The 8,443-nt window shown below is 36.5% G+C and overlaps 1 pseudogene; it reads right to left on the bottom strand.

Annotated features, from left to right (window-relative positions):
* Positions 1-2,421: 2,421 nt before the first annotated feature.
* Positions 2,422-5,891, bottom strand: LOC122896617 (annotated as a pseudogene).
* Between the last annotated feature and the right edge of the window lie 2,552 nt (positions 5,892-8,443).

The following is an 8,443-nucleotide window of genomic DNA, read 5'->3' as shown; positions in this document are numbered from 1 at the left end:
ATGCCTCTCACTAATAACTCTTAATGTAAATGGATTAAATCCATCCATCAAATGACACAGAATTGCTGGATTGATTTAAAAAAGAAAACAGGCACCTGAGTGGTCCAGTCAGGTAAGATCTGAGTCTTGATTCAGTCAGTTAATCTATGACTCAAGTTATGATCTCAGAGTCATGGAATGGAGCCTGGTATTGGGTTCCACACTCAGCACAGATTCTGCCTGTCCCTCTCCCTCTGTTTCTTTCCACTCACATGGCCTCTTAATAAATAAATAAGTAAAGTCTTTAAAAAAACAAACAAACAAACAAAAAACAAATTCCATTTATATGTTGTCTGCAAGAGACTCACTTCAGGTATAAGGTACACAGACTGAACAGATAAGGGATGAAAGAAAACTTTAGGCAACTGGAAATCAAAAGGAAGCTGGAGTATCAATAATTACATAGGACAAAGTTGACAAAAGACTGGAATTAAAGACAAAGACAGATATCATATAATGATAAAGGTATTAATCCAACAAGAGAATTTAACACTTATAAATTTTTTAGCTATACTCTTGTTTAATTTTTAAAGTTTTAATTTTAATTCCAGTGATTTAACATGCAATGTTATATTAGTTTCACATATACAATATAGTGGTTCAAAAATTACATATATCATCTAGTGCTCACAGGTGCACTCCTAAATTCCATCACCTATTTAACCCAACCCATCTTTGTTGTTTTCTTCCTTCTACTAACTTTATGTTTTCTTTGTTCTTTTTTCTAGTTCACTTTGGTCTAGAGCTAGATAACTCATTGCACATTTTTCTTATATCTAAAGTTAGACCTATATCACTATGAACTTCACTCTAGAACTGCTTTTGCTATAGCCAATAGATTTTTGTGTAAAAATGTTTCTCTAAAGACTCTAAAGACTCCACCGGGTCGTGGTCTGGCGTCCTGGGATCGAGTCCCGCATCGGGCTCCTTGCTCGGCGGGGAGCCTGCTTCTCCCTCTGCCTCTGCCTGCCTCTCTGTCTGCCTGTGCTCGCTCTCTCTCCCTCTCTCTCTGACAAATAAATAAATAAAATCTTTTAAAAAAATTAAAAGAACTGTTTCAATTAGTAATTGAATTTAATGAAGTTGTAGGGTAGAAAACAAATATGCAAACATCTAATAATGAGCTACCAAAAGAGAAATTGATAAAACAATCTCATTTATAATTGCATAAACAAGAATGAACCTAAAAATAAATTCAATGAAGGTGGTAAAAGACCTGCATATTGAAAACAAGACATTAATGAAAGAAATAAAAGACACAAATGAAGAGGAAGCTATTCCATGTTTGCGGATTGGAAAAATTAATATTGTTAAAATTTCCATACCACCAAAAGTAATTAACACATTCAGTGTAATCCCTAACAAAATTTCTTTTATTTATCTCTCAAAAGAATAAGTCCAAGTTATTTATATAATAAAATACTGTACAATGATGAAAATAATCTACATCTGCCAACATGGATAAATCTAAAAACAATGGTTAATTAAAAGTCTGTTGCAAGAAAAAATTACAATATAATATTCATGTAAATTGTTAAAATATAAAACAATTCTTAACAGTCTATGGATAAATGCTGCAGCAAGAATACAGAAATATTAAAAGTACAAAGACGCCTAATTTGTAATCACCCAATAGAGAGATTTCTGTGGTGAGGGAAATGTTCTATATCTGCATTGACCCCAGCATGGTAACCACTAATTAGGGAACTATCCTGAAAGTCCAAGGTGTAACAATTTGTGATTTTGCTGAAGTATCACGAAACAATGTACACATAGAGTTTGGTATTCACTTACCTATTCCCTGATCCTAAGAAACCATTAATTATTTAATAATGGTCTCACATTTTATTTGAAATTTTAAATAGAACAGTGGTATAAGGGATTCACAAACAACTTAAGGTATACCCTACTGTACATGTCAAGGATTTATTTATTCTAATATTATAAAAAGAGTTTCAAAAGATCCTTGGCCTGTATCCAAAAATCATTCATTCTAGCATTTTTCTACTTATGGAAGAAATAAAGACACCAAAAGCTTGTAATTAAAACATCTTAATTTGATTATTCATTTCTAAAAATTTTTTGCAGAAGATACGTTCTGAGTAAAATTAAGAGTTTTGGGGCAGTTTAAGAAATAGGGTTTAGGTCCTGTTATTTATATTTAAAGGAAAAAAATAAATGAAATTTATTAATGGTATGAAAAAAAAGTATCACATTTGAAGTTTAGTTTTGAAGAAATTTTTATGATCTACAGTTCAAAGAATATTCCATGACTACAGTCCAACCCTATTGTGTACTATCCTAGAGATTCTCTCTTGAGAGAAAGGAGCTATAGTAGGATGAATTTAAACAGCATCCAACAAACACTTCACTGTATTTGCTTCATATATTTTTATTTTTAGAACAGCATCTGGAATCCGTTTTCTGTTTGAAAATCAGAGAATTCAAGAAACACAAATCTGTAAGTTTTGAGTGAGTGTGGGTTCCTTATAATTCATACTGACTGCCCACCTGCACTTAGACAGAGACACTGCTGATTTCTTTTTTGGAGAAAGAGAAATTTTCTGATTTTCACTATAAGATGCCAGGAGACATTGGTGATATCCTTCAGGCTAAAATGAGGTGAGCTGTGAGTTTTAGGTAGTGCACGGATAGGAGTTTATTGTAGGCTTAGAATCTTCCATCTCTTTTTCATCCCTATATTTTAGTGCATTTTTAGGTTGAGATGTGGCAACTGTACTCCTATCTGATTCAAGACTGAACTTGCAACTGGGCAAATAGAGGTCATCGGAATAATCTCCTGACTCACTTCAAATTCATTGTTGTTTTCTTCTCTGTTAGAATCATTGCTCATTTTTTTTGTCAGAAAGGAGTGAGATGAATACCATCTTTCAAATTAAAATTGTAAGCATCACTGGAAGTGACAGATTCATCCAGCTTTTTTTTGAAACAGTTTTTAATTTTTAATTTTTACATTTGCTCCACTATACTTTGATACAGATTTTTATTTTCTCTATTAGCTTTGCCAGTCTCCTTTTCTTCCTCTGCACCTCTATGCTTACTTTTAGTCTGTTCAAACTTATATTCTAAAATGTTTTCTTTTGTTTTAATAGGTCTTCCTGAGTCAGTCAACATTGGTGATAAGTTAATTTGATCCTTACTTCATTGACAAACACTTTGTTCTATGTTTTCAGGTATGTTCATGTTTACTAGTGGGTCTATACATCTAATTATTTCAGATTCAAAAGGCTGCACTGAGAAATGACTAATTTTAGGGGCACCTGGGTGGCTCAGTGAGTTAAAGCCTCTGCTTTCAGCTCGGGTCATGATCCCAGGGTTCTGAGATCGAGCCCCGCCTTGGGCTCTCTACTTGATAAGGAGCCTGCTTCCCTTCCTCTCTCTCTGCCTGCCTCTCTGCCTACTTGGGATCTCTGTCAAATAAACAAGTGAAAAAAATTAAAAAAAAAGAAATGACAGATTTTAAAATCATCCAAGGTATTGAACTGACATAGATGTTAAAATGTTTCTTTAAACTTTGATAAACAGATATAGTTCTAGGTAAGACATTATCAGCAGATTTATCTTCATCTGAATCTAAATCAAATCCCAGTCTATCTTGAAAAATAGGTATTTGCTCTTCTATTTGGAATGATTCTCTTTGTCCTGGAAATTGAGCTTCCTAAAGAGGAACTTGTGGTATATCCTTACAAATAAATGCCCCGAGCTGTTGTCACTATTGGAGTCCATTCCAGAGAGACATATTTCCTAGTTTTGAACAGTTTCTTCTGTTTGGTGTGAAGTTTTTCTTTCAATGCATGTAGCTGACACGTGAGGTAGTAACATTCTTTCCTCAGTTGGAGGATGATATCTTGGGCTACTCTCACTTTGGATTTTTCATTTTCCAAAGTTAAAACTAACATTCTGTTGTTGTCTTGGTAGTTTGTTTTGTTTTGTTTTGTTTTTGAAGTCTAGAAGTTTTAGAGACTATTTGGCATGGTGCAGTTACAAAAGACTTACGTTTGCCATCTCTGGCAAATTTTTATTCCTATTCTCTTTCATCCATTTCTTTATGTCTTCAAGACTGTCTTGAAAGGACTTTTTAAGGGACCTTTCCTTGGCCATCTTCTGCCTACCCAGTACTTCTGCCACAGCTATTGCCCTCCTCCTTACATTCCAAGGTTCTGTGAGGCTGTCCAGCTGTTGTATCCCGTGTTTTGGACCATTTGAGTCTAGGTTCCATCTACTGTCCCTTATCAAAATTTCAATGACATTTTTCCACAGAAATAGCATACAATCTTAAAATTTGCGTGTATCTGATAAACATCATGAATACCCAAAACAATGTTGAGAAAGAAGAACAAAACTGGAGGCATCACATTCTTTATTTAAAACTGTATTACGGGTATAGTAACTAAAACAGACATTGTCTGTTTATGTCTGTATTGTCAAGAAACAGACACAAAAATCAATGGAGGAAATAGAAAGTTCAGAAATAAACTCACTTGAATTTCATGACAAAAAAATCTATGTATATACAATGGGGAAAGTATAATCTCTTCAGTAAATGGTGTTGGAGAAACTAGACAGCCTCATGCAAAAGAATGAAACTAGACTATTATCTTACATCATACACAATGAACTCAAATGTTTTAGACTTAAAAGGAAGACCTAAAAACCTAAAACTCCTAGAATAAAATACACAAAATAAGCTCCTTTTTTTTTTTTTTTTTCCGCCTTAAGGAGTTTCCCTTTATTTTTTTTTTCCCAATTTATTTATTTTCAGAAAAACAGTATTCATTATTTTTTCACCACACCCAGTGCTCCATGCAAGCTGTGCCCTCTATAATACCCACCACCTGGTACCCCAACCTCCCACCCCCCCGCCACTTCAAACCCCTCAGACTGTTTTTCAGAGTCCATAGTCTCTCATGGTTCACCTCCCCTTCCAATTTACCCAAATTCCCTACTACTCTCTAACGCCCCTTGTCCTCCATGCTATTGGTTATGCTCCACAAATGAGTGAAACCATATGATAATTGACTCTCTCTGCTTGACTGATTTCACTCAGCATAATCTCTTCCAGTCCCATCCATGTTGCTACAAAAGTTGGATATTCGTCCTTTCTGATGGAGGCATAATACTCCATAGTGTATATGGACCACATCTTCCTTATCCATTCATCCGTTGAAGGGCATCTTGGTTCTTTCCATAGTTTGGCGACTGTGGCCATTGCTGCTATAAACATTGGGGTACAGATGGCCCTTCTTTTCACGACATCTGTATCTTTGGTGTAAATACCCAGGAGTGCAATTGCAGGGTCGTAGGGAAGCTCTATTTTTAATTTCTTGAGGAATCTCCACACTGTTCTCCAAAGTGGCTGCACCAACTTGCATTCCCACCAACAGTGGAAGAGGGTTCCCCTTTCTCCACATCCTCTCCAACACATGTTGTTTCCTGTTTTGTTAATTTTGGCCATTCGAAGTGGTGTAAGGTGATATCTCAATGTGGTTTTAATTTGAATCTCCCTGAGGGCTAATGATGATGAGCATTTTTTCATGTGTCTGATAGCCATTTGTATTTCTTGATTGGAGAAGTGTCTGTTCATATCTTCTGCCCATTTTTTGATGTGTTTGTCTGTTTCGTGTGGGTTGAGTTTGAGGAGTTCATTATAGATCCTGGATATCAACCTTTTGTCTGTACTGTCATTTGCAAATATCTTCTCCCATTCCGTGGGTTGCCTCTTTGTTTTTTTGACTGTTTCCTTTGCTGTGCAGAAGCTTTTGATTTTGATGAAGTCCCAGAAGTCTATTTTCGCTTTTGTTTCCTTTGCCTTTGGAGACGTATCTTGAAAGAAGTTGCTGTGGCTGATATCGAAGAGATTACTGCCTATGTTCTCCTCTAAGATTCTGATAGATTCCTGTCTCACGTTGAGGTCTTTTATCCATTTTGAGTTGATCTTTGTGTACGGTGTAAGAGAATGGTCGAGTTTCATTCTTCTACATATAGCTGTCCAGTTTTCCCAGCACCATTTATTGAAGAGACTGTCTTTTTTCCACTGTATATTTTTTCCTGTTTTGTCGAAGATTAATTGACCATAGAGTTGAGGGTCCATATCAGGGCTCTCTACTCTGTTCCACTGGTCTATGTGTCTGTTTTTATGCCAGTACCATGCTGTCTTGGTGATCACAGCTTTGTAATAAAGCTTGAAATCAGGTAAGGTGATGCCGCCAGCTTTATTTTTGTTTTTCAACGTTTCCTTAGCGATTCGGGGTCTCTTCTGATTCCATACAAATTTTAGGATTATTTGCTCCAGCTCTTTGAAGAATGCCGGTGGAATTTTGATCGGAATGGCATTAAAAGTATAGATTGCTCTAGGCAGTATAGACATTTTAACGATGTTTATTCTTCCGATCCAAGAGCATGGAATGGTCTTCCATCTTTTTGTGTCTTCTTCAATTTCTTTCATGAGTGTTCTATAGTTCCTCAAGTATAGATCCTTTACCTCTTTAGTTAGGTTTATTCCCAGGTATCTTATGGTTCTTGGTGCTATAGTAAATGGAATCGATTCTCTAATTTCCCTTTCTGTATTTTCATTGTTAGTGTATAAGAAAGCCACTGATTTCTGCACATTGACTTTGTATCCTGCCACGCTGCTGAATTGCTGTATGAGTTCTAGTAGTTTGGGGGTGGAGTCTTTTGGGTTTTCCATATAAAGAATCATGTCATCTGCGAAGAGAGAGAGTTTGACTTCTTCATTACCAATTTGGATACCTTTTATTTCTCTCTGTTGTCTGATTGCTGTTGCTAGGACTTCTAATACTATGTTGAACAAGAGTGGTGAAAGTGGGCATCCTTGTCTTGTTCCTGATCTCAACGGGAAGGCTGCAAGCTTTTTCCCATTGAGGATGATATTTGCTGTGGGTCTTTCATAGATAGATTTGATGAGGTTCAGGAATGTTCCCTCTATCCCTATACTTTGAAGCGTTTTAATCAGGAACGGATGTTGGATTTTGTCAAATGCTTTTTCTGCATCAATTGAGAGGACCATGTGGTTCTTCTCTCTTCTCCTATTAATTTGTTGTATCACATTGATTGATTTACGAATGTTGAACCATCCTTGTAGCCCAGGGATGAATCCCACCTGATCATGGTGGATAATCTTTTTAATGTGTTGTTGGATCCTGTTGGCTAGGATCTTGTTGAGAATCTTAGCATCCATATTCATCAGTGATATTGGTCTGAAATTCTCCTTTTTGGTATGGTCCTTGCCTGGTTTGGGGATCAGGGTAATGCTGGCTTCATAGAAAGAGTCTGGAAGTTTTCCTTCTGCTTCAATTTTTTGAAACAGCTTCAGGAGAATAGGTGTTATTTCTTCTTGGAAGGTTTGGTAGAATTCCCCAGGGAATCCGTCAGGTCCTGGGCTCTTGTTTTTTGGGAGATTTTTGATCACTGCTTCAATCTCGTTATTAGATATCGGTCTATTCAGGTTGTCGATTTCTTCCTGGTTCAATTTTGGTAGTTTATATTTTTCCAGGAATGCATCCATTTCATCAAGGTTGCTAAGCTTATTGGCATATAACTGTTCGTAGTAACTTCTGATGATTGTTTCTACTTCCTTGGTGTTAGTTGTGATCTCTCCCCTTTCATTCATAATTTTATGAATTTGGGATTTCTCTCTTTTCTTTTGGATTAGTGTAGCCAGTGGCTTATCGATCTTATTGATTCTTTCAAAAAACCAGCTTCTAGTTTCATTGATATGTTCTACTGTATCTCTGGTTTCTCCCTCATTGATCTCAGCTCTAATCTTGATGATTTCCCTTCTTATGTGTGGAGTTGGTTTGATTTGTTGTTGATCCTCCAGTTCTTTAAGGTGTAGAGACAGCTGGTGTGTTCTGGATTTTTCAATTTTTTTGAGCAAGGCTTGAATGGCTATATATTTTCCCCTTAGGACCGCCTTTGCTGTATCCCATAGGTTTTGGACCGAAGTGTCTTCATTCTCATTGGTTTCCATGAATTGTTTCAGTTCTTCTTTGATCTCCTGGTTGATCCAAGCATTCTTAAGCAAGGTGGTCTTTAGCTTCCAGGTGTTTGAGTTCCTTCGGAACTTTTCCTTGTGATTGAGCTCCAGTTTCAAAGCATTGTGATCTGAGAATATGCAGGGAATAATCTCAGTCTTTTGGTATCGGCTGAGTCCTGATTTGTGACCCAGTATGTGGTCTATTCTGGAGAAGGTTCCGTGTGCACTTGAGAAGAATGAGTATTCTGCTGTTTTAGGGTGGAATGTTCTGTATATATCTATGAGGTCCATCTGGTCCAATGTGTCGTTCAATGCTCTTGTTTCTTTATTGATTTTCTGCTTCGATGATCTGTCTAATTCTGAAAGAGGCGTGTTAAGATCACCTAC

Source organism: Neovison vison, chromosome X (genome assembly GCF_020171115.1).
Source record: "Neovison vison isolate M4711 chromosome X, ASM_NN_V1, whole genome shotgun sequence".
NCBI lineage: Eukaryota > Metazoa > Chordata > Mammalia > Carnivora > Mustelidae > Neogale > Neogale vison.
This window is presented reverse-complemented; position numbering and strand designations above follow the sequence as displayed.